General features: G+C 39.7%; 1 long non-coding RNA gene across 2 annotated transcripts; it reads right to left on the minus strand.

The window, feature by feature from the left end:
- On the minus strand, window positions 1-27,755 carry LOC104115020 (uncharacterized). 2 transcript variants are annotated; one of them, XR_011408781.1, is made up of 2 exons: window positions 27,409-27,755; window positions 1-424 (listed from the first exon to the last, which is right to left on the minus strand). It is a non-coding gene; the product is annotated as an uncharacterized lncRNA (long non-coding RNA). The 2 variants fall into 2 exon arrangements; XR_690524.3 differs by lacking the exon at window positions 1-424 and adding an exon at window positions 25,616-25,835.
- Window positions 27,756-27,930: the final 175 nt, after the last annotated feature.

A 27,930-nucleotide genomic window follows, 5' to 3' on the forward strand; every position in this document is an offset into this window, starting at 1 on the left:
TCCAAAATTTGAGTTTATCTCATAAGAAATGAATTTATCCAAGTCAAAAAGTGTTTAAGCGTGCCCCCCAAAAAAACAAATTACCCTTTTTTATTGGCACTAAATCTTGGACCATAAAAAAAAATAAGGTTTAGTTTTTTTTTTTCTTCTCATTTTGTCTATTATTATGATATTATATTTCAAAACTAAAACCAAACCTTCTCGTATGGAAATGAAAGTGACAATCAACTAATTTCTACAAGAATATATCCTTTCTATATTCCTATTCTTTGACAACTTACCACATCCCTAGACCCCAGTACTCGCCTCAACAATACAATGGGATTCGGTGGAATGCGTTGCTTAGTCCGAAATGCAGCTCACATAAAGTCCCCTCAACAAGTGCGCCTACGCGCAAGGTGATCATCAATGAACCTGTCAGATTCTACACATTTAGTGCAGAAGTGCATCATGAGTATATAAATCAACGCGTACCCAACAAGTATCTAGCCTAACCCCGGAGAAGTAGTGACGAGGGGTCGACATCGACACTTACTAGAGGTCCAAATGATACAATATGATATTTCATGTAATGACCCAACCGGTCATTTTAACTTTTAGAACCCCGTTTCCTAAAATAAAATTTTCTGTATGTGCTTTTAATAATTATTGACTTGCGGGGATGGTTGGTTCGGGATTTGAAAGTGTTTGGGTTGAAATCGGAACACTTGGTTCCTTAAGTTAGCCTTAAAAGGCCAAGTTTGACTTCGGTCAACATTTTGAGAAAACGACCCCGGAATCGAGATTTGATGGTTCCAATAGGTTCATATGATGATTTTGGACTTGGACATATGTCCGAATCGGAATTTTGATAAACCGGGAGCGTTTTGACGCTTAATAGTAAAAATCAACTATTTGAAGGTTTAAAATTCTTTAAATTTGGTTTGGAGTAGGATTTTGAGTAATTGAAATCCGTTTGGAATTCCGAGTTTTGGGAATAGTTCTGTATAATGATTTAAAACTTGCACGCAAAATTTCGTGTCATTCCGAGTAGTTTAAGTATATTTCGGCACATTGGAAGTAAATTAAAGAACTTGAAATTCTTAAGTTTGAATCAATTATGTTTAGGGTATGATTCTTAGATTTGATGATGTTTTACACATTGCGAGAGTTCGAGCAAGTCCGTTTTATGATTTCAAACCTGTTGGAATATTCGGGCGGGGTCCCGGGGACCCCGAGAGTGTCAATCGGACGAGGCTCGGACCAAGTTGGAAGTTGGGAGCCAAAATTGAAGCTCCCAGCAACTGTCAGAATCGCACCTGCGCTTGGCCAGTCGCACGTACGACATTCGCAGATGCGACATAAGCTCGCAGGCGCGGCACTCGCATATGCGAGATTTTGAGCGCAGAAGCGAAAAAGGGGAGGGGCGATCCACCGCAGATGCAGACGATTTGCGCACCTGCGAAAGCGCAGGTGCGAAGCTTTCTGCGCAAATGCGAGAACTGGCCAGGCAAGTGAAACTCGCACATGCGAGGATTTTTTCACAGGTGCGGAGCCGCAGGTTCATTCCAACTTCCACAGGTGCGAAGGACCTGTTTGGCAGAAAGCTTAAAAGAACGGGAATTCACCATTTTTGCCCATTTTCTTCCATACTTGGGCGATTTTGGAGCTCTTTGTGATGAGTTTTCAACTAACAACTTGGAGGTAAGTTAATTCTACACCCTTTGAGTTAAATACATAGATTATGGGTAGATTATAACTAGTAAATCTTACAAATCAAGGGTTTATGTGAAAAACCTAGATTTTTATAAAAATGAGATTTTAACCACGAAAATGGTTATGGAATTGGATAGAAATTATATATTTGAGTTCTTTAGATTATGGCTAACGTTTTCATCCGAAAATTTCCGAAATCCGGGCACGTGGGCCTGGGGTAAATTTTAGGAATTTTACCATTTTGGATAGGGCAATTTATTTAATAGATGAATTTTGAATTATTGAACATATATTAATTATTTTATATAACTTTTGGATAGTTTCGGATTTTTCGGCATTGAATCGAGAATTTTACGTGACGCGATACCCGAAAAGTGGACTTTGAGACGAGGTAAGTCTCTTGTCTAATCTTGTGAGGGGAAAATTACCACATAAAGATTAAATTGAATAATTGTTGCTAATTGCGGGGGCTACGTACGCACGAGGTGACGAGAGTCCGTGCGTAGCTACTATAAATGCTAAAGTCAGGATAGTTTAGGACTCAAAGCATGAATTACTTGTGTACATTGTATTCCCTGATTTATTAATATTAAATTGATATATATGAATATATTATGAATTGTTAGATAGAGATATTAAAGGATGGAAATCCCATATGCTTGATTTTCTGTTTAAATCAATTAATTATTAAAAGAAATTATTCTTCCTCCCGAATTTATCTCATAATAAATATACTCTCCTTCCAGAGGTACATAAGAAAATGTCCTCATTTCTTGTGGAGCAAGCCGAACGCCTCGGCAGGATAGATGCATCTATGGATCGCGCCGCACGTCCCTCGGCAGTGTACACGACACTTTGGATCGGGCCGTACGTCCTCGGCAGAAATCGTAATAATAATAATAATAATACGATACTTTAATAGCTTATTTCAGCTTGTGAAGCTAATTGATAAATTGGAAAATCCTTGGAATTTAATGAATTATTATTCTTGCTTGTTAAAAGAATTAATTGTTATTCGTGTAAATGATATTTAATTGATAAATTGGAAATTATTTGAATTGAAAGAATTTAATTAATATATTGAAAATTGTTGCATTTGAAGAAATTTGATTATTTCCGCTGATTAAATAAATTATTTTAAATTCTGTAAATCATGCTGATTTAAATATCCTAGTTGTATTTCAATTATTATTATTGACCTATAGTGAGCGTCAAAGTCGGCCATCTCGTCTCTACCACTTCGAGATTAGGCTTGATATTATTCTCGTCTCATATTCTTTGCCAAATATTAATTCTTGAATTACTGCATTAATTGTTACATGCTACTTGAATTATGTGTCTTAATCGTTATTTGACATTTAGCATAATAAATATTAAACTGCCTGTTTTCTCCCTGATTTCTATAATAATTTGCTATTTGATATTGTTTGTTTCATGATTAAATCATAATTATTGTATGCTTGTTGTCTTATAATTTCATATTAATTGTTGCATTTATTGAGGAAATTCCTTCTATAAGAATTGGTAAATGAATATACTGGAGGAGCGGGTTGCACGCCGCAACAGAATTGATTGAAATGAATATATTGGAGGATCGGGTTTCACGCCGCAACAAACTTATTAAAAAGTCCATATTGGAGGATCGGGTTGCACGCCGCAACAGACTTATTAAAATTCCATATTGGAGGATCGGGTTACACGCCGTAACAGACTTATTTAAAAGTCGACATACATATATATATATTGGGGGATCGGGTTGCACGCCGCAACAGACTTGATTAAAAGTCGACATACATATATATATATATATTAGGGGATCGGGTTGCACGCCGCAACAGACTTGATTAAAATGAATATATTGGAGGAGCGGGTTGCACGCCGCAACAGAACCGAATGTAAATATATTGTGAGAACATGTTACACGCTGCAACGGAGTTGAGTGTGAATATATTGTGAGAGTGGGTTGCACGCTGCAACAGAATTGATGAAAATGATAATTGGTTATGACTGTTGAGTTGGCTTTAATTATTATAAATGAGTTACCTGAATTATTTCTATTATTGTTGTTGTTACTAATATTGCGTACAGGTTAATGTAAGTGACCCGCCTTAGCCTCGTCACTACTTCGTCTAGGTTAGGCTCAGCACTTACCAGCACATGGGGTCGGTTGTACTGATACTACACTCTGCACTTCTTGTGCAGATTTCGGAGTTGGTCCCAGCAGCGTGCCATAGACTTGCTCGGATTTCAGCTACTCGGAGAAAACTTGAGGTATAACTGCATGGCGTCCGCAGTTCTGAAGTCCCCGTCTATTTTACTTTAGCTGTGTGTTTATTTCCAGACAGCTTCATTTTATTCAGACCTTTATTTGTATTATTCTAAAAGCTCGTGCACTTGTGATACCAATTCTGGGATGGTATTTAGACACCGTTATTTTTTTTATGGATTATTCACTATATTTCAGACATTACTTCCGCAATTGTTCTCTATTATTAATAAATTTAAAAACTATTTTAAAAATAAATAATATTATTCTAACGTTGGCTTGCCTAGCAAGTGAAATGTTAGGTGCCATCACGGTCCGAATGTGAGAATTTCGGGTCGTGAAAATAATATATGCATAATTTATGTACTATATGTGTATAATTACGTATAGTAAATGCATAATATATGTATATGTCTAGAGAAAGTAAATAGTGCATATGACATGCTATTACTCCAAGAACAGGTCGCCAGGGAGGCTAGAATAGAAGAGCCCGTCGACTCTTTTTAGTTTTAGAAGGTTTAAATAAGTGTTTGTAGACTCAAAGTAGTGTGTTTCTTCTTTTTCTTTGATTGGTGGAGATCTACTCCTATCCTAAGTAGATTGCTTTTTTTGGGCGTGTTTGCATGTATCACTAGTAGTCTTCAATGCTTCCATTGTTAACTTTGTTCCTGATGTCAGAAAAAGATGTTCTATCTCATTCTTTTAGCAGCAGGGGAACCGTTAGGTTATAGCGGTTGAAGTAGAGCCAAGCAGTGATAAGTAGGGATTTTGACCGATTATTTGCTTTTTTTTACTTGCGATTTAGTTCAAAAATGCTTAAAGGCATTCCCGGAAACTAATAAAATGTGCTTACTTGCAGGAATATTGGGATATGAGCCAAAGAAGTCAAAATCAACTCATAAAGGAGTCAAAAGTGAACAAGAACTAAAACAGAGCAAAAAGGTCAGCAATGCGGACCGCACAATTCTAGTGCGGCCGCAGAGAGTAGATTCGGAGAATGGTATTTGGGCAAGCTGAAGGAGTGCAGACCGCACCAAAATTGTGCAGCCACAGAATATCAAATGCGGCCACACTCACTATTATATGGTCCGATGATTGTGAGTCAAGCTTTCAGAAACTCAAGACAGCATTGACTACAGCACCAGTGTTAGTGTTACTTTTCGGTTCGGGGATGTATACAGTGTATTGCAACGCTTCACGGGTTAGTTTGGGTTGTGTATTAATGCAGGAAGGGCGAGTTATTGCATATGATTCACTTCAGTTGAAGCCCCACGAGCATAATTATCCGGTACATGATTTGGAGTTAGCTGCGATTGTTCACGCCCTTAAGATTTGGAGGCATTATCTTTATGGGGTGTCCTGTGAATTTTATACTAATCATCACAGTTTGCAGCATTTGTTCAAGCAGAGGGACTTAAATTTAAGGCAGCGCAGATGGCTGAAATTACTAAAAGATTATGATATTACTATCCTATATCATCCAGGTAAAGCAAATATAGTTGCAGATGCCTTGAGTAGAAAGGCGGAGAGTATGGGTATCTTGGCTTTCATTTCAGCAGAAGAGAGGCCATTAGCTTTGGATATCCAGTCCTTGGCCAACAGACTTGTGCGACTAGATATTTCAGAGCCCAGCCGAGCTCTTGCATGTGTCGTAGCTCAGTTTTCACTATTTGATCAGATCAAGGCTCGCCAGTATGATGACCCACACTTAATGGTTCTTCGAGAAACGATACTACGAGGTGGTGTCAAGGAAGTCACTATTGGTGCAGATGGTATTCTGCGACTCCAGGATCGTCGTGTGTTCCTAATGTGGATGAACTGAGGAAAAAAATCCTGGAGGAGGCACACAGTTCTCGGTATTCTATCCATCCATGTGCTACGAAGATGTATCATGACTTGAGGCAGCATTATTGGTGGCGACGAATGAAAAAGGGCATAGTTGAGTATGTAGCTAGGTGTCTAAATTGCCAGCAAGTTAAATATGAGCACCAGAGGCCAGGTGACCTACTTCAGCAGATGACTATACCGGAATGGAAATGGGAACGCATCACTATAGACTTTGTAGTTGGTTTGCCACGGACCTTGAGGAAGTTTGATGCAGTTTGGGTGATTGTTGACAGGTTGACCAAGTCGGCACATTTTATTCCTGTTGTGACTATGTATACTTCAGAGAGGTTGGCCCAGATTTATATTCAAGAGATAGTTCGGTTGCACGGTGTGCCAATTTTCATCATATCAAATAGAGGTCCTCAGTTTACTTCACATTTCTGGAGAGCAGTACAGAGTGAGTTGGGGACACGTGTAGAGCTCAGCACAGTTCATCCGCAGACCGACGGGCAGTCAGAGCGGATAATTCAGATTTTAGAGGATATGCTTAGGGCATGTGTGATTGACTTTGTAGGTCAGTGGGATTGTTTCTTTCCTTTGACCGAGTTTGCTTACAATAACAGTTACTAATCCAGTATCGAGATGGCTCCATTTAAGGCTTTATATGGCCGTCGATGTCGTTCACCTATCGGATGGTTTGAGCCCGGTGGGGCTAAGTTATATGGTACTGATTTGGTGAAGGATGCCTTGGAAAAGGTAAAGTTGATTCAGGAGAGACTTCGTACAGCACAGTCCAGACAGAAGAGTTACGCGGATCAGAAAGCGCGTGATATATCATTTATGGGAGGTGAAAAAGTTCTCTTGAAGGTTTCGCCGATGAAGGGAATTATGAGATTCGAGAAGAAGGGCAAGTTGAGCCCAAGGTTTATAGGCCCATTTGAGGTGTTGAGACGAGTTGGTGAGGTTGCTTATGAGCTTGCATTGCCTCCCAGACTATCGGGAGTTCATCCGGTTTTCCATGTATCTATGCTCCGAAAGTATCATGCTGACCTATCACATGTGTTAGACTTCAGCACAGTTCAGCTAGATCAGAGTTTGGGTTATGAAGAAGAGTCATTTGCCATTGTTGATAAACAAGTTCGTCAGTTGAGGTCCAAGAGGATTTCTGCAGTAAAGGTCCAGTGGAGGGCAACCAGTCGAGGAAGCGACTTGGGAGGCCGAGGAGGACATGCGGAGCAAATATCCACACTTATTTAGCACTCCAGGTATTATTCTAAACCCGTTCGAGGACGAACGTTTGTTTAAGAGGTGGAGAATGTAATGACCCAACCTGTCATTTTAACTTTTAGAACCCCGTTCCCTAAAATAAAATTTTCTGTATGTGCTTTTAATGATTATTTACTTGCGGGGATGGTTGGTTCGGGATTTGGAAGCGTTTAGGTTGAAATCGGAACACTTGGTTCCTTAAGTTAGCCTTAAAAGGCCAAGTTTAACTTCGGTCAATATTTTGAGAAAACGACCCCAGAATCGAGATTTGATGGTTCCAATAGGTTCATATGATAATTTTGGACTTGGATATGTCCGAATCGAATTTTTGATAACCCGGGAGTGTTTTGACGCTTAATAGTGAAAATTAACTATTTGAAGGTTTAAAATTCTTTAAATTTGGTTTGGAGTAGGATTTTGAATAATTGAAGTCCGTTTGGAATTCCGAGTTTGGGAATAGTTTCGTATAATGATTTAAGACTTGCACGCAAAATTTCGTGTCATTCCGAGTAGTTTAAGTATATTTCGGCGCTTTGGTAGTAAATTGAAGAACTTGAAATTTTTAAGTTTGAATCAATTTGGTTTAGGGTATGATTCTTAGATTTGATGATGTTTTACACGTTCCGAGAGTTCGAGCAAGTCCGTTTTAAGATTTCAAACTTGTTGGTCTGTTCGAGCGGGGTCCCGGAGACCCCGAGTGTCAATCGGATGAGGCTCGGACCAAGTTGGAAATTGGGAGCCAAAACTGAAGCTCCCAGCTACTGTCAGAATCGCACCTGCGCTTGGCCAGTCGCACGTGCGACATTCGCAGATGCGACAGAAGCTCGCAGGCGCAGCACTCGCATATGCGAGATTTTGAGCGCAGAAGCGGAAAAAGGAAGGGACAATCCACCGCAGATACGGACGATTTGCGCACCTGCGAACGCGCAGGTGCGAAGCTTTGCACGCAAATACGAGAATTGCCCAGGAAAGTGAAACTCGCACCTGCGAGGATTTTTCCGCAGGTGCTGAGCCGCAGGTGCGTTCCAAATTCCGCAGGTGCGAACGACCTGTTTGGCAGAAAGCTTAAAAGAACGGGAATTCACCATTTTTACCCATTTTCTTCCATACTTGGGCGATTTTGGAGCTCTTTGTGAGGAGTTTTCAACTAACAACTTGGAGGTAAGTTAATTCTACACCCTTTGAGTTATATACATAGATTATGGGTAGATTATAACTAGTAAATCTTAAAAATCAAGGGTTTAGGTGAAAACCCTAGATTTTTATAAAAATGAGATTTTAACCACGAAAATGGTTATGGAATTGGATAGAAATTATATATTTGAGTTCTTTAGATTATGGCTAACGTTTTCATCCAAAAATTTTCGAAATCCGGGCACGTGGGCCCGGGGTAAATTTTAGAAATTTTACCATTTTGGATAGGGCAATTTATTTAATAGATGAATTTCGAATTATTGAACATATATAAATTATTTTATATAACTTTTGGATAGTTTTGGATTTTTCGGCATTGAATCGAGAATTGTACGCGACGCAATACCCGAAAAGTGGACTTTGAGACGAGGTAAGTCTCTTGTCTAATCTTGTGAGGGAAAAATTACCACATAGAGATTAAATTGAATAATTGTTGCTAATTGCGGGGGCTACGTACGCACGAGGTGACGAGAGTCCGTGCGTAGCTACTATAAATGCTAAAGTCAGGGTAGTTTGGGACTCAAAGCATGAATTGCTTGTGTACATTGTATTCCCTGATTTATTAATATTAAATTGATATATATGAATATATTGTGAATTTTTAGATAGAGATATTAAAGGATGGAAATCTTATATGCTTGACTTTCTGTTTAAATCAATTAATTATTAAAAGAAATTGTTCTTCCTCCCGAATTTATCTCATAATAAATATGCTCTCCTTCCGTAGGTACATAAGAAAATGTTCTCATTTCTTGTGGAGCGAGCCGAACGCCTCGCCAGGATAGATGCATCTATGGATAGCGCCGCACGTCCCTCGGCAGTGTACACGACACTCTAGATCGGGTCGTATGTCCTCGGCAGAAATCGTGCTTAATATAATAATAATTACACTATACTTTACTAGCTTATTTCAGCTTGCGAGGCTAATTGATAAATTCGAAAATCCTTGAAATTTAATGAATTATTATTCTTGCTTGTTAAAAGAATTAATTGTTATTCCTGTAAATGATATTTAATTGATAAATTGGAAATTATTTGAATTGAAGGAATTTAATTAATATATTGAGAATTGTTGCATTTGAAAAAATTTGATTATTTCCACTGATTAAATAAATTATTTTAAATTCTGTACATCATGCTGATTTAAATATCCTAGTTGTATTTCAATTATTATTATTGACCCATAGTGAGTGTCAAAATCAGCCATCTCGTTTCTACCACTTAGAGATTAGGCTTGATACTTACTGGGTACACGTTGTTTACGTACTCATACTACACTTGCTGCACTTTTTGTGCAGGAACTGAGGCAAGTACTAGTGGGGGACCTATCGTCTTACACCCATGTTATCAGGGGCATAGTGGTGAGTTGTTTCTCTGATCCGTTCTGCAGCTACTAGTGTCTCTCTTTGTATTTTTTTATTCTGTCTATTTTTATTTCAGACAGTATTTGAGGTTTTGTATAATCAACTAGATGCTCATACACTTGTGACACCATGTCTTGGCACATACATTGGTAGAATTTGGATTTTATTATTTCTATTGGTTTTAAATTTTGTCAATGAATACTTAATTTATTAAGTTGGCTTGCCCAGCCGTAGTGTTGGGAGCCATCATGACATATAGGTGAAATTATGTCGTGACATTTCATAACAGATATGAAGCATACAGTTATAGTGAAGTAATCCCTGCAATCTCATAATTTTCCAATTTATTTCTTTTAAAGCATAAATTTTCTCAATCTTGTGTTCTTTAATATCTCAAAACATACCAAGTGTCAATACCAAATAAATAAGAAATACCAAAAAATACCGGGCATTTGTGAAAAGTTTAGCCTGTGAATCTTCGGACCACTAGTGATATAATGCACAATCCTGCCGAGGTCGCTCGGCCCGATCCAGAATAATGTGTACACTGCCGAAGGTCGAGCGGCACGAACCATAGATCCACCTATATACTGCCGAGGCGTTCGGCCCGATCCACAAGAAAAGGAAGGAAGTTATCGAATTACGAGACACGTGTTTACAACATTGAACGTGGGTACAAAATGGATATAATCTTTACCTTTTCTCAAATAACTTGCCCACAACTCAAGTGTTAAGGCTTGATCTAGTATACATATAATTATTTCTAAATTAATTTCATTTATAACTTCGATTAATTAATGTCAACAACATGAGTTCAAATAATTCAAATATTACAGGATAAGATCCTAGGTCTACCCGGACATAAACATGTTATAGCTACGTACGGACTCTCGTTACCTCGTGCGTACGTAGCACCCACAACTAGTTGCACATAACAACAAAAATCATCTAGGGGTAGTTTCCCCCTCACGAGGTTAGACATGAGACTTACCTCGCTCCGAAGTTCCAAAACCCGGCTCCAAGGCCTCTCTAGCACCTCAACCAAAGCCCGTCAATCTAAAACTATTTAAACAATGTGCAAACCAATCAAAAGGTACTCTAATACCCAAAATTAATCAATTTAAACAATTCCCAACTCCGCTCGAAAAGTCTATAAAAATCGACCCTCGGGCCCATGTGTCCGGATTCTAAAAAATTTCGAACATATACTTTACCCATAACACCACGAACTAAAATATATAACTTATTCCAAATTCCGTGTCGAATTTCGTGGTCAAAATCCACAAATACCAAATTCTAGGTTTTCTACCAAAACCCCCACAATTTCTACTAATCTCATGTTTAAATCTTTATACAAATCATGTATTTAACTTGTAATAGGTGGGAATCACTTACCTTGTGTTGCTTGATAAAAATACCCCCTTGAAGCTCTCCAAAATCGCCCCAACCAAGTGAAAAATGGAAGAAAAATGGCCAAATACCGTTTTTATAAAAACCTTACTGCCCAGCGTCCTTTCGCATATGCGGAACATGAGCCGCTTTTGCGGCACAAAGTCCGCTTCTGCGGCTCCCTTCAGGCCACTCAATATCCTCATATGTGGCCCCTCCAGCACTTCTGCGCCTTCGCTTCTGTGGCTCCTCATGAGCAGGTGCGGTGCCAGTTCGGCGAAACTCGACCGCATCTGCGGTCCCAGCCTTCCCTAGCCATTCCGCTTCTGCGATCGATCAACCACAGGTGCGACTCCGCTTATACGGTCCACCTGCTCGCTTCTACGATCTCAGCCCCAATCACACCTGGACGCTTCTGCGCGGCTCCGCACCTGCGGCCAAAACCTCGCAGGTGCGGTTACACAAGATATGTTGCCACCAACATTTTCATAAGGCCAAATTCAATCCGTTAACCAACCGAAATTCACCCGAGGCCCTCGGGACCTTTACCAAATATATCAACACGTCCCAAGATACAATACGAACTTAGTCGAGCCTTCAAATCACATCAAACAATGCTAAAACCACGAATCACACCCCAATTCAAGCTAAATGAACTTTAGAACATCAAACTTCAACATACGACGCCGAAGCCTATCAAATCAGGTCTGATTAACCTCAAATTTTGCACATAAGTCATAATTGACATAACGAAGCTACTCCAAGGCTCGAAATATCAAACGGACATTGATAACATTAAAATCCACTTCAAGTCAAACTTAAGAATTTTTTTAAACTTTTAAAATACCAACCTTCCATAATAAGCGCCGAAATTCTCCCGGGTGATCCGATACTCAACCCGAGCATACGCCCAAGTCCGAAATCATCATACGAGCATGTTGGAACCTTTCAATCCCAATTCCTAGGTTGTTTACTCAAAAAGTCAAACCTTAGCCAATTTTCCCAACTTAAACTTCTAAAATTAAAATTCTTTTTTCAAAGCAACTCCGAACTTCCCGAAGTTCAATTCTGACCACACATCCAAGTCATAATAGCTGAAGTGAAGCTATTCAAGGCCTCAAACCGTTGAACAACGCGCTAGAGCTCATAACTACCGTTCGGGTCATTAAATTCTCCCCCACTTAAACAATCATTCATCCTAGAACGTGCTAAGAACTGTGCCGGAGTTGTCCAGAATCACTGTTTAACACCTCGCGCACCTACCCTTGCCACCACATTCCGGTTGAACATACTAGCTCGAGCCAGACTGAAAATCCTCCTTATACCCTTAGCTAACAAGCTTCAGAACCAAGTTCCAACTTCTGAATTTCTCTACAATACCTGATTATAACATACAAACACCGTACCAATCACCGTACACCGTACCAAAACACGATCGTACACCTTTTGCTGGATTCACACTATGCCCCACATAATTCACATGCCCATAATAACATCCTCCGACCACAATAGCTGTAATTTCACAAATTCGATGCCCGCAATACATCTCATGACGTATATAAATCTTGTTCCAACTCTCGCAATACTGCCACGACGAAAAAGACGTGTAGAAACTCATAACCCCCTGCTAAATCAATAATTCATGGAGTCTCTCCTCCTGACAAGAACCATTACCCCATTCTGAACTGAATAATGATATTTTCTTTTTAATGTACCTTATATAAATCTGATTGCACTAATTTCAGGTCCAATAATCTCGTCTCACCCAGTACAAGATGCTCAGACAATAAGCCATCTTAGACACTGCCAAAAATCTTATATGACGTCCACAACACGCCAACAAGCTACAACTCGAATGTGATACATAATGAAGAACGATCTCGGCAGAAGGACTACCCAGTCCGCGTAACAAATAAAATGGACGAAGAGATGTTGTGAACCTACCTCAGGGATGGAAACAAGGCACACGAAATAAGTGTAAGGAGCTATGCTCAACATCTCTTTGTTGCGGCGTGCAACCCGATCCATATAACATGCCCGTGGCGGCGTGCCACCCGATCCGCACATAACACTCATGAAGAAAACACATATACCAAGCTGTAACGCTTATATGTACCAAATGCCTGACTATCGACCATAAGCACGTCAAGTGCATAACACAAATCCTGGGGAGACGGATAGCGCCATACGCTACGAAACCCAAGCACAACTGAGGTGCAATAAATGACCTGCATCTCGAGAGCCATCATGATCAGATAACACCACAAGCAACACGGGACCTCAACACGTGTGTGAATAATCAAGCCGTCTCACAACCCACATGGCACAATATAGATGTACATGGAATAGCTAACGACGGGAATAACATTCAATGCCCGATGACTCCTCTATAAGCAATGCCATCACGAACGAACATATCTGACCTAACGTAGGGCACACACTCGCATTTGTCCCACCAACGGACCTCACACCGATTCTGATCATACCCTATTGGGCCAATAACTTTCCAAGTTCCACAATGGCCTTATTCATGACACATAAGAACAATCGTCAAATCCAAAACAAACTCACACGGTCCATAACCCAAGGAATAGAACGTCTCTCAGGCATAAACTCTCGCATTAACGATAGTACCATAATCTTCATACTTGGTTTCAATCATTAACAATCAAGTGGCTAACATGTCACGCTGATACAGATTTCCCCGTTGGATACTCTCACACGACCTTTCGCACCAGGTAGCAGAGTCTGCACATCCCTACCACCAACCATTCTAATCTATAAAACAATTCACAATTCGTAACTCAATACAAAATGCCTCTTCCACAGAACACCATTCTCAGGCAACACTGAGATAACGCCAGCTTACTCTAAACATCTAAATTCTCCCCTGCTCATCCGAGCTCGTGACATTCTTATCAACACCGAACCGCAACCTTGATCCTCAACTTCCAGTTCCCATGCCTCTATGCGATAATACACGCATTCACCATAACCCTTGAACTACTAGTAGATTAATCACTTCATTGGCTAGAAACCTCTCACTTAGCTCGTCTTAGAAGAACCACTGCAACACGCAACTGAATTCTCAAACCGCAGAAAATACAACCTCAAGTCGTGATCTAAACCGTCATAACTCTTCCGGAATCCATTTACACAACAAAGCCATCGAAATCAAATACTTCTCAAATCAATCAGGTCATGGTGGCGGTTAAGCCCGCACGTATAACCACAAACCTCATGTATGACTTCACACGCCGAAGGAACTGATCATTGCCACAATCATGCCGACTCAACCATTACTAACCGACCCAACTCCCTTCAATTTACTCTTGACCTGACTTAGAAATATAATAGCCCCATTCACAACATAACGAACTCAATCCGCACTCATCCCGAGTGACCCGAACTATGAGACCACATTGTCTCAATACCCATGAATCATCTCATACCCTTTTCAAGCGCACAATAGCATCTCCAACTAGTACACCCATTTTGCAAGACCTTCCGCGCATCCGAAGACATTTCTTCCTTCACTCCGATACTGCACTGTATACCCGATGATAACATAGAAAATTTCAAGTCCCGTCCGTAAACCTCTGTGAAAACTCGATCCTTAACCACACAACGGACCTGAAATTCTTTGGCACCGCACTTAGATTCTCGAACTCACTAGAACTGTTGTTGAGAGTCACCCATTTTGACCTGGTCCCGAATATCACCAAACTTCAACGTTTTGCTAGCACATAAACACCCTCTCAAAGAAGCAATCGACTGAATTCTTTTCCTTGTACATCATCTCCACAAAGCATACACTTCGAGTCTTCCCAAAAACTGCACACAAATCGATAGGGCAGAATATAGCACACATTTATCAATTTCTCTGCTCGAATTACCATTGATGTTTCCCTTTCTTAGTCACAATAATCCACTAATGCACCAATAACCAGAAGTTGCACAAGCCGACAACCACGTGATCCAATCGTAGACGGTGGGGCTCCCCCACTTATCTTTAAGCTACCATCACATAATGTAGGGCCCGCAATGATTCCTTCTTCTCATTTACCATGATCCCGCAACGTTAACCCACCAAAGTTCTGGTAGATTCTTATTAAACTTTTCATGAACATCCCGAATTATCAGCCATAATAGCGTATTCGACCTCTTACTGGGTAGGAAGTAGCATTCTTCGTAGTAACTTCATTAACATCACACAACTGCTAACCTGCTCACAGGAGATAACTCACCTGTGGAATTCCTTACCAACATCTTCCAATGACATTGCACTACGTACAACTACCATGTGATCCGTAAATCCTCCTGAGCTCACGCTCGCCCAGTAGCTGTATAAGTCTGCTCCTTCCCTATTGGCATCAACTGAAAGTTCAACAATTCCTTCCGAACTCAACTCATATTGCATCTGAAACGATAATCAAATCTTCACACTGTCGCGCCCCGTTTTCCCGCGAAAGCGGGCTTCGACATGTGACAACTCTTTTAATGTGTCTTAAAAGAGAAGAGTCGCTACCTAACGATTTTAAGGTGCGTTAGGGCACTTATTTGCAAATAACTCTGTTTCAACTAGTCAACTTCACCACGATCGGGTAAGGGTTCAAGTTACCTCAAAGAGAAGATGTTAGGCACTCTTCAAGGTCCACAAATATGATTTTCGGCCGAATTTTAAACTATGTGGGATATATGTGATTCAGATTTACTCTATGTATCAATTATTCTACATGAGAAAAACTGTAGAAGAAAGATCAAAGAAAAGATAGTAATTTGTACTACCAGAAACATTCCTAGGAAAAACCAAATCTTTTTATAAGAAAAACATATATTAGACGAAAAGACGACGGGATGACATGGACAGATTTTTAATTAATAATTAATAAAGAAAATATAAAATCTCTCTATAGGGACATATGTATAAGTTAAATATAAACTAGGAGGATAGGACCTCGCTTCTCCGTACGTAGTAATATGCAAAAGGAAGAAATCACGATAGGAATACAATTTATTAATTAAAAGGGGGTCCTAAACTTTTAAGCTTAATGGATCAACTCCCGTGCAAAGCCTGCTAAGACTTCTATAGCCAAAAGTGCAATGGATATTTGATCAATTTGTGTATCATGTCTGCTACCCTCATTACTATCTTTAAGTTCTTTACCTAAGAGCACACTAATTAATTCTAAGTCGCGTCTTAATTTAAGATTACCTGCCCCTTCTTATAGTCCAGGAGGCTTTGGACACTATTCTAAATGGATGGTGTTATACTTAAGGAAAATCTCAAGTTTCTATTTCTATTCTTATTAGCGTCACATAAAAGGGAGCGCATTGGAACTTAAACAAGTAACACATAAGGCAAGTAAGGGCTCATGTTGGTGTAATGACCCGACCGGTCGTTTTGAGCATTTGCACTTCGCTTGGTTGTTTGAGGGCAAGAGTAGCTTCGTAGGATGTATTATGACTTATGTGAATCATCGGTTTTGGCTTTCAGGTTATTTAGAATTGATTTAGAGGAATGATTCTCACCTAGAAGCTTTAATTTGAAAGGTTAGACCAAGTTTTGACTTTTTATTATTTGATTGGATATTCTGATGGTTCGGTCAGCCCCGTTGGGTGATTTTGGACTTAGGAGCACGTCTGGATTGTGGTTTGGAGGTCCATAGTAGAATTTGGCTTGAAATGGCGAAAGTTGGAATTTTGAAAAGTTTGACCAGGAGTGGACTTTTTGATATCAGGGTCGGATTCTGATTCCAGAAGTTGGAGCAGGTCCATAATGTCAAATGTGACTTGTGTGAAATATTTTAGCTCAATCAGACGTGATTTGATAGGTTTCGGCATCAGTTGTGGAAGTTGAAGTTTCAAAGTTCAATGATTTCGAATTGAGGCGTGATTCATCATTTCGATGTTGTTATATGTGTTTTGAGGCCTCGAGTAGGTCTGTGTTATGTTATGGGACTTGTTGGTATATTTGGACGGGGTCCCGAGTGGCTCGGGTGAGTTTCGGACGAGGTTCGGATCATCTTCATTCCATGTTGCATTGCTGAAGATTTTTTGGCTCTGGTATAACCGCACATGCGGAGTGTTGAGCGCAGATGCGAAGTCGCAAAAGCGGCAGTGCCATCGCAGAAGCGAGAAAGGGAGTTGGGCGTGATGATCGCAGGTGCGGGGTTTTGCTGAGTGAGGTTGTTTCACAGAAGCGAGGAATTACCGCAGAAGCGGTGGTCGCATATGCGACAATTTGACCGCAAATGCGGAATAGCTGGGTAGAGTTATAAAAATCGAGGTTTTGGTTCTTTCTTCATATTTTGAGATGCGGGACTCTGATTGAGGCGACTTTTGAAGCAAATTTCATCACAAGGATTGGGGTAAGTATTCTCTACTCAGTTTTGATTATATTCCATGAATCTATCTTGGATTTTAGTGCAACTAGTATGGTTGGACTCGTAATTGAATGGGTTGTCGAATTTTGTAAGTTTTGTCGAGTTTCGAGGTGTGGGCCTCGGTGTGATTTTTGGCCGGATTTGGTATTTGATGTAGAATTCGATCTTTATCATTTGTAATTGCTCCCTTGGGCTTTATCTGCTGTATCTGAGTTGCTTTTGGCTAGTTTTGAGCCGTTCGAAGGTCGCTACGCGCGTGATGGCATTTTCGAATCATCGCTTGGCTTGCTCGGTGTTGGAATTGGCTTGTTCAAGATAAGTAACTCTTTTAAACTTAGTGCTGAGGGTATACAACCCTAAATTACGTGATGTGTGATTGGTATTGTGGTGACGCACATGCTAGGTGACGGGCGTGTGGGCGTGCACAATGTTAATTGTGATTCCATTATTTCCATGGCACTATATAGTGGCCCTATTTTCGTTGATATCTGTGTTTTCACCATATGATAAAGTAACTGAGCTGTCAATCATGTTAAATATCATGTTTAGGCTTTATGTTGATATTGTTAGGACCCATAGAGGTCTTTGCTTGTTATCATCTCACTGATTTCATTGATATTTCGTACTCAGTCATATTCATGCATTCATATCATATCTCAGTCTCAGCTGTTACTTATTGACACATCATATCATTGTTCCGGGTCAGTTTTTATGACATTGTGAGCCCGTAGGTGAGACTGGAGAGATTGATGACTGAGTGAGGCCGAGAGCCTGATTATGAGTGACAGTTATGGGATCGGGTTGCACGCCGCAACGGTTATATTGATGATTATGATAGCGCTCGGGCTGCATGAGCCCCTCCAGAGTCTGTAACACACCCCCAGTGAGCGCAGATGATACTATTGAGGGATGGATTTCCCTAGACATGGATTTTTCCAAAGTACTTACTACCTGGAGAAAACGGGTTGGATTGCCCTTTTTTCTCGGTACTGGGTGACTTATAGTCAGTGTTGTATATGTTCCGGGATGGATTTCCCTGGGTCGTATGGGCTATATACATTACCAAGTAGTTGAGCATGATGAGTGGAAAGTGCGAAGCAGTGAGATTGAGTACTCTGAGAGTGTGAGTACATGTTTCATCTTTGAGATACATGGCATTGGCATGCACACATGACATACATGCATAGAGACACATTTTCCTGATGTTGTACGGTACCACGTCATTTATGACTTTTACACACATTGATATGTGAGCATAGAGAGGTATTTCACACTTGCTAACTGGAAAAGAAACGAAACATCTTACTTATTTTGGAAAGGATTTTTGGAAACTTTTATAGTTTTCAAACTATCTTATACTTTTCGACGATTTCGGTAAAGGATTTGGGTTTTCACTGTTATTCTTGAAAAGTGGAACTATTTTCGGGAAATTGTGATAAAGCTGAGCATTTTATTTCTGAATTGGTTCCTTATTTATATGCTCTACATTGTTATAAATACTTGTTGGCTATTGGTGTTGGACCCGACCATATTCCAGCTCGTCACTATTTTCATCCTAAGGTTAGGTTTGTTACTTATTGAGTACATGGGGTCGGTTGTACTCATACTACACTTCATACACATTGCGTTCAGATTTCAGATGCTGATGTTGCTGTGTCGATGGGAGCTGGATTGGAAGGTTGTGTGATCCCTATGTTGTTTTGTTGAGAGTTCTCTTTTACCAGTAAATTATATGTAGTGCAATTTGAGTTTTGATCGCTTGTGGAAGTTGGCTTGACTGTTACGAGGATAAATGCAAAATTTGCAAATGATTTGAGGTATTATGTGGTTTGTGTTACATGAGCTTAGGAAGGATTTAGTTTAATCCTATTGCGGTGTTATGCCAGTATGGGGGTGGCTATTGTAAGTTATCAGATGCTTTATTCCTTGGCCTTGAGCCAAGTAGGGGAGTCTGCTATCGACGGGTTGATTGCGCGGTTATGTGTTGCATTAGTTTCAGTTTGAGGTATACTGGTGAATTAGTTATGGCTTACAGAGGTTGAGATCGAGGGTGACTCGAGTAAAGGAAATTTTGGATAAGGGTTGCGTTATGCTTTATGGGTATATGAGAAACATTGGATGACTGAGTTGTTATTTGTAAAGGGTGTAGCGTGCATAGGGTAGGGAATCACTCGGTTGCTTAGAAGAGTGGATTACTTCCTTGGGTGTTGTTGTGCTAATGGGGCACATGTCGTTCGGTTCGTTTGATCAATTTAATTGAGACCTGAGTAGAGTGGAAGATTCTCAAGAATGGTTCTAATGGATGCAAGATTTAAATGTGGCAGTTGAGAATTTTGCGGATTTGTGCATGGCTAAAATCGGAGGGTTAACACTGGATGGTGTCGAGACTCGCAGTATTTCTACATCATTGTGGATTCTATATTTCAGTATCATGAAGGTAAGATGAACAGCTTAAAATTCATAGAAGGTCTCTTCAGAGTGGGTATCTCGATTGTGCTACTTTTGTGGTGCTTAAGAGAGCATTCAGTGGCTTATGAGCCTTAGGGCGGTGTGGTTTTATGCTAGGGTCTCGTGTGGTGAGTCTTGGTTGAAGATTGAAGTATTATGGCAAAGAGGAGTATCAATTTGAAGGTAATTCAGAAGAAACTCGGAGAATTAGGACAGTTTAGTAACGGGTTGGATCATCATGGTAACGAATGTGATTGGCTCTTTTGGTGCTTATGATGTAGTGAGTTTCTACAGGTATTTTGTGGCGATACTCTTAGGTTTTGACGGCCTGCATAGCCTGGTTGAGTTAGAGGGGTTCAGTCCTAACGGTTTGGTTTTGTGCAAATGGGATTCAGAGAGTTCTTGATGGTTTCTACCACGATTAGAGATGTATATTTCCTACTGGCGTGAGGAGCATGTGATGTATGGTGATTTTCTCCTGGATGGGATCAAATGGAAAGTTCTTGGCTAATTAAGCATGCAGTTTCTTGTGACTCGGAGTGGATTACGAAGCTCTCGTATTTTTCGTATGATGGCATGGTTTGTGCGGTGTGTTGTGTAGGATTGAGAATTGCACATGTAAGGTCACGGTTCAATTTTGAAGGGAAGGTCATGAGTCCTTAGGCAACATGGACAATTTCGGACGACTAGGTAAATGATATTACTATCTGGTATGGATTGATGATGATATACATTTTAGAAGGGGCAATGTGTTTTGATTTATGGATACTTCATTGGTATTGCGGCACTCTCTTGTTTGATCGACTGATGATGTTCAAATTTTGCTTTGTGGCACAAAAGAATTATAGAAGTATTCCTCGTGGTATGATCGTGTATTGGAGAAGTGTTAGACATTCAGGCAGTGAAGTTGAGATCAGATATGGTGATTCGTGTGTTCTATGGATTTGGAGACTGGGAGTTCTCCTGAGTAGATTGTTTCATGGTTGTGGACTGTAAAAACATAGCCAAGGTTAGTCAGAAGATAGTATGTGTTGTGATTCAGTTATTGTGAACTTCCGGAGGGTTATTTATCTATTGTGAGTGATGAGAGTTGATTTGGGGTTCATTGGTAGGCCTAATATGGATGTGTGTTCTGCACCAAGACGGGTTGGTTGGCTACATACTGCCATTGTTGAGGGATGTTCCATTCGGTTGTTGTTAAGCTTATTCGTGTTCTTAAATGATTTGTGAATTACTCTTCTATGCCACGAGGAGTTGGGATTCATTGGTTATATGCACATATGGTGCGGTTCTATTTGAGCTTTATAGCAGAATTTGAGCGAGATGAGTATTTGGGTATTGCATTATTGATTGCGCATTGGCTATGTTCTTTCCGAATTGTAGTATTATGTTATCTGCTCTCTGTGGTTATGGTAATGCACTTTGGGTACTTGATGTCGAATTTCGCGTGGTTATTGATTTTGAGCAAGGTAGCTCGAGGTATATAATAACAACCAGCGTTTGGATGGGGTCACGCATTGCAGCGAAGTTATGTTGAGATATGATCCTTTGTGTTGGATTCGTGTGTTTTGGTTCTACGGTGTGTGCTAGGCTCTTAGCATGGTGTTGTGATGGTACTTGTTAAGCTGGTGGCACAACGCTCTCGTTTGAGGCATTTTCAGGATTGAGTACATTTGGAATGTTTCTATTTGGTGCACGTGCTGTGGATTTAAGTTGTATTGATGTGTCATGTCACTAGAGTGATTATGTTCGATGGGATGAGGTCATCGTACTAGAATGGGTGCTATCGGATCTGATTGCGGTATATTTGGAAGGATATTGATGCTGATCGGCTTAGAAATTTGTTATAGTTCCTATCGAAGGAGAGGGAATTCCACAACTTGTTGATCTGGCGAATGGTTATGAGTTTCTGCGTGTGTTCTTTCATCGTTGGCAGTATATGAAGGTGTTAGAACGAGGCTTTGTTTGATAAGAGGTTTATTGCCGGCATTGGGTTGTTTTGAGCAGCTATTGCAATTAGAAATTATCGCTATGAGTGTTTGAGTTATGTGGTATATCACGTGATTTCATCTTGAGTTATGGCTATGACTAGATTCAACTTGTTCAGACTTATACAGTGTGTAGATACGAGATTCTGATCTTATCGAAAATTTCGGATGTGGAATTGGATTTTAAGGCTTATGGGCTAGGTTGGATTACGAAATTTCAGTCATGTTGTGTTATCAGACCTATATGGGATAGGGTGACGTGGGATCACCCTCAGGTATGTGCATGGTAAGGTTACGCGGCGATTTGATGGCTTTTGGAACAACTCTGGGCACGTTCGAGGACAAATGTATGTTTATGTGGGGGAGGATGTAACGACTCGACCGGTCGTTTTGAGCATTTGCACTTCGCTCGGTTGTTTGAGGGCATGAGTAGCTCCATAGGATGTATTATGACTTATGTGAATCGTCGGTTTTGGCTTTCAGGTTATTCAAAATTGATTTGGAGGAATGATTCTCAATTAGAAGCTTTAATTTGAAAAGTTTGACCAAGTTTTGACTTTTTAGTATTTGACCTCGGATTAGATTTTCTGATGGTTCTATCAGCCTCGTTGGGTGATTTTGGACTTAGTAGCGCATCCGGATTGTGGTTTGGAGGTCCGTAGTAGAATTTGGCTTGAAATGGCGAAAGTTGAATTTTGGAAAGTTTGACCGGGAGTGGATTTTTTGATATCGGGGTCGGATTCTGATTCCGGAAGTTGGAGAAGGTCCGTAATGTCAAATGTGACTTGTGTGCAAAATTTGAGGTCAATCGGACGTGATTTAATAAGTTTGGGCATCGGTTGTGGAAGTTGAAGTTTCAAAGTTCAATGATTTCGAATTAATGTGTAATTCGTCGTTTCGATGTTGTTATGCGTGTTTTGAGGCTTCGAGTAGGTCCGTGTTATGTTATGGGACTTGTTGGTATATTTGGACTGGGTCCCGAGTGGCTCGGGTGAGTTTCGGATGAGGTTCGGATCATTTTCATTCCATGTTGCATTACTGAAGATTTTTTGGTTCTGGTATAACCGCAATTGCAGAGTGTTGAGCGCAGGTGCGGAGCCGTAAAAGCGGCAGTACAATCGCAAAAGCGAGAAAGGGAGCTGGGCGTGTTGATCGCAGGTGCGGGTGCTTGGACGCACCTGTGCAACCGCATATGCGGTTCAAGTGCACAGAAGCGCGATCGCAGAAGCGGCTTAAGGACCTCAGGTGCGAGGTTTTGCTGAGTGAGGTTGTTTCACATAAGCGAGGAATTACCGCAGAAGCGGTGGTCGCAGATGCGATAATTTGACCACAAATGCGGAATAGCTGGGCAGAGTTATAAAAATCGAGGTTTTGGTTCTTTCTTCATATTTTGAGATGTGGGACTCTGATTGAGGCGATTGTTGAAGCAAATTTTATCACAAGGATTGAAGTAAGTGTTCTCTACTCAGTTTTGATTATATTTCATGAATCTATCTTCGATTTTAGCAATTGATTGATGAATTTTAAAGAGGATATTGGGGGGTTTGGCCTAAAGTATCATTATATGAATTTTTGAGTTTTGAACGCCGATTTGGAGTCGGATTTGAGTGAAACTAGTATGGTTGGACTCGTAATTGAATGGGTTGTCGGATTTTGTGAGTTTTATCGAGTTTCAAGGTGTGGACCCCAATGTGATTTTTGGTCGGATTTGGGATTTGATGTAGAATTCGATCTTTATCATTTGTAATTGCTCCCTTGGGCTTTATCTGATGTATCGGAGTTGCTTTTGGCTAGTTTTAAGCCGTTCGGAGGTCGCTATGCGCGTGATGGCATTTTCGGAGCATCGCTTGGCTTGCTCGGTGTTGGAATTGGCTTGTTCAAGATAAGTAACTCTTTTAAACTTAGTGCTGAGGGTATGCAACCCCAAATTACATGTTGTGTGATTGGTATTGTGGTGACGCACATGCTAGGTGACGGGTGTGTGGGCGTGCTCCCTGTGAGTTGTGATTCTATTATTTCCATGGCACTGTATAGTGGCCCTATTTTCGTTGATATCTGTGTTTTCACCATGTGATAAAGTAACTGAGCTGTCAATCATGCTAGAGGCTTTGTGTTGATATTGTTAGGACCCATAGAGGTCTTTGCTTGTTATCATCTCACTGATTTCATTGATATTTCGTACTCAGTCATATTCATGCATTCATATCATATCTCAGTCTCAGCTGTTACTTATTGATACATCATATCATTGTTCCGGGTCAGTTTTTATGACATTGTGAGCCCGTGGGTGAGACTGGAGAGATTGATGACTGAGTGAGGCCGAGCTGATTATGAGTGACAGTTATGGGATCGGGTTGCACGCCGCAACGGTTATATTGATGATTATGATAGCGCTTGGGCTACAGGAGCCCCTCCAGAGTCTGTAACACACCCCCAGCGAGCGCAGATGATACTATTGAGGAATGGATTTCCCTAGACATGGATTTTTCCAAAGTACTTACTACCTGGAGAAAACAGGGTTGGATTGCCCTTTTTTCTCGGTACTGGGTGACTTATAGTCAGTGTTGTATATGTTCCGGGATGGATTTTCCTGAGTCGTATGGGCCATATACAGTACCGAGTGGTTGAGCATGATGAGTGAAAAGTGCAAAGCAGTGAGATTGAGTACTCTGAGAGTGTGAGTACATGATTCATCTCTGAGATACATGGCATTGGCATGCACACATGACATACATGCATAGAGACGCATTTTCCTCATGTTGTACAGTATCACATCATTCATGACTTTTACACACATTGATATGTGAGCATATAGAGGTATTTCACACTTGCTAACTGGTAAAGAAATGAAACATCTTACTTATTTTGGAAAGGATTTTTGGAAAAATTTATAGTTTTCAAACTATCTCATACTTTTCGATGATTTCAGTAAAGGATTTGGGTTTTCACTATTATTCTTGAAAAGCGAAACTATTTTCGGGAAATTGTGATAAAGTTGAGCATTTTATTTCTGAATTGCTTCCTTATTTATATGCTCTACATTGTTATAAATAGTTGTTGGCTATTGGTGTTGGACCCGAACATATTCCAACTCGTCATTACTTTCAACCTAAGGTTAGGTTTGTTACTTATTGAATACATGGGATCGGTTGTACTCATACTACACTTTCTGCACATTGCATGCAGATTTCGGATACCGATGTTGCTATGTTCGATGGGAGCTGGATTAGAAGATGTACCTGCGTTCCTGTTGTAGCTGCCTCTTGTTCATAGTAGCCTTAGATTTTAAAACTCTGTTTATGTACTTTTCAAAGAGAAAGTGTATTTAGTTCATATGAGCTTTGTAAACTCTATTTTTAGAAGCTCGTGATTTGTACTAACAGTCCTTGGGGAATGTATAAGATTAAGATAATTCATTTATTTAATTGTCTTATTAAAAAGTTAATTGAAATTGGATAGTTATTAGTTAGCTTACCTAGCGGGTTGGGTTAGGTGCCATCATGATTAGTGAATTTTGGGTCGCTCATGTTGGCCCGAATTAATTAAATGTTCTAGGCCTCTGTAACTTAAAATGCACTAGGAATACATGGAAGTATTCAAAAATATCTTAAACAAACATCTGAACAAATGACACGTATGGATATTGTTCCTTAAAGGCATGCTCTCTATCCAGTTCATTTATCTCGTTAGTTCATCAAGAAATAGGCATGTCACAAGTTCAAAGTATCTAGATTATTAGCTAAACCAGTTTGATCGGTGTTATCACTAAGTGAAATTATATTTAAAGCATGATATCTAACTGATAGCTATATATATTAACCATTCAAAATAAACAAACAGAAGCATGGATTCCAGAGTTATCAACATTAATATAGACTTGTAGAGGTGAATCAAATCCTATAATCATGGTGTCTAGGTGTTAAACATGAACCTTATTCTCTAAGTAAACTTTGAAACATCAACCGTAAATCTTTCCCTTCCCAGGCAACTCCAACTTGACCCAAGAGTTGATCTATGGCGAAAAATTCTTAAGTTAAGACCCCTGCAAATCATAAATCATACAAAGACATACCAGAAGAAACAGGCATCTCGAAGAGATTCACCACAGAAATCAGACTCTTAACTTATTATTTCCTAAAAGCATGATATCTGATGAAATTTGGCTTATATCAATTATAGAACACAAATGCAGCACTGGCTTATAATTACTGGCTCTCAAGATATTAATAACAATATATAAGACACTTTTAAGTTAATAAGTATCATAATGACATGATATCTAGGCTTAATTATTCATTGAGGCATGTTCAGGTAGTATAGATTTTACAATAGCAAGGAAGATTATAAGCAAAATTTGGGCAAAATTCGTAAGTTATATCACTACACCTGGAATCTACCACTTCAAATTCATTAGTTCGAATCTAAACGTGGGAAACGAATTACTGGTAACAAGATCAAATCACAGAGAGCGAGCATACATCTTTTAGGCAGAATCTTTTCATTTAAAGAAGTACCAGATTAATCTTTTTGGTCCTAAGGGCATGGTGTTCTAGGTGAAATACAGAAACTCAAATATGTACTAAACATTAGCCAAACATATGCACGTACATAAATTTATTATATATTTAGTTACGCCTCCGTCATGATTTCTAGTTGACAGAATACTTTGAACAAATCCGAACGGGTCAAACTGATGATAATTCTACGGTCAAGTTCTTAGCGCACCAGAACCACAATGCAAACGGTGTCAAGCACATAATGGGGTTTAAAAGACGCACCCGGGAATTTAATCTTGGCATGCTTTGAACAAAGTGCCGCATGGTACTCGGCATGGCCAAGAGTATACAAAACACACAAATAGAGTAAAAGAAAAAATAAAAATTAAAGATGAGAACTAGTCTATTCTAACAACAACCAGCACACAAAGGGATCGAAATGCGTCGTTCAGGGAACTAACGAGGTACTGTTCAGGGAACTAACGAGTGACGGAGTACCGAATTAATAAGAAAACCAGGAATCCAAATAAATAGCTCGCGAATAGAGTTTCGACAACAGAATAAACCCAACAATTATAGCGATGAACTTGGAACAGCAGCAACAAGAAAGAATCCGAATATCGAGAGGAATGAAAAGCAACAAACTTTGCCATGACTTACAGCCGGCAAAGCAAGAATAGAAAGGCAACTCGTGTAACAGATCTCAATAAGAAGGTTATAATGGTTGTCAATAATAGTCAGAAGTCCCCTTTCGATGCATAGAATATATCAGTATTTATAGTTGTGAATTAGTCTTAGGACATGTATCTAGCATGGAAAAGAATCAAATAAAACAGTGTATCAAATAAATAAATAATTTGGATTGCTAAGCAAGGATTCGGGGATTGAAGCGAAATTGGAGTACTAAAAAATGAACCGTTGGTAATTAATTCAAATGAAATAGATTATGTTTATTGGAAAACTTTGCTTTACATAATCAAATTATGTATTTCTACATAATCAAAAAATTAGAAGAGAATATTGACAACTGAATTTCCAAAATTGCTATCCAATCGATAAGAAAAACTGAAGAATGGGTGAAGCGCTTACCTCGAAAACTGTCCATATTCATCTAATTGATTTGAACCTACGGATGTCGAAATGGAAAGAAGAGCATGCAAATCTTCAATCATGACAGCAATTTAGACTAAAATTGGGGCAAAAATCTTGGCTCCCAATCGCAATTTCTTTATAGATTTTGAAGAGGAAAAGAATTGAGAAAAGAAAGTTAAAAACAATATTTTAAAAAAAGGAAACAAATCAAAGAATTGGGGGAAGGTGTTGGCGAGTTGCTGGCGAAATCGTAGGGGGGAGACTATGGTTGCATTTTGGGATTTTTAGGAATAGGAGAAGTTAATTGTTTGAAGGCTAAAGGTTATTAGGGGAATTGGGCTTTGCCGCTTTGGATGTTTGCTGGCAAGGTGAATTTGATTGGGTCTGGGGTTCTAATTGGGTTGGGATTTGATGGTAGAATGGGTTTTGGGCTTAATTGATTTTTGGATTAGGTGTGAGATTGATAATTGAGCTACTATTAAATTAAAATGTCATAGTAATGATAATTAATAAATAAAA

The sequence above is a fragment of the Nicotiana tomentosiformis genome, chromosome 6, assembly GCF_000390325.3.
Source record: "Nicotiana tomentosiformis chromosome 6, ASM39032v3, whole genome shotgun sequence".
Classification (NCBI taxonomy): Eukaryota; Viridiplantae; Streptophyta; class Magnoliopsida; order Solanales; family Solanaceae; genus Nicotiana; species Nicotiana tomentosiformis.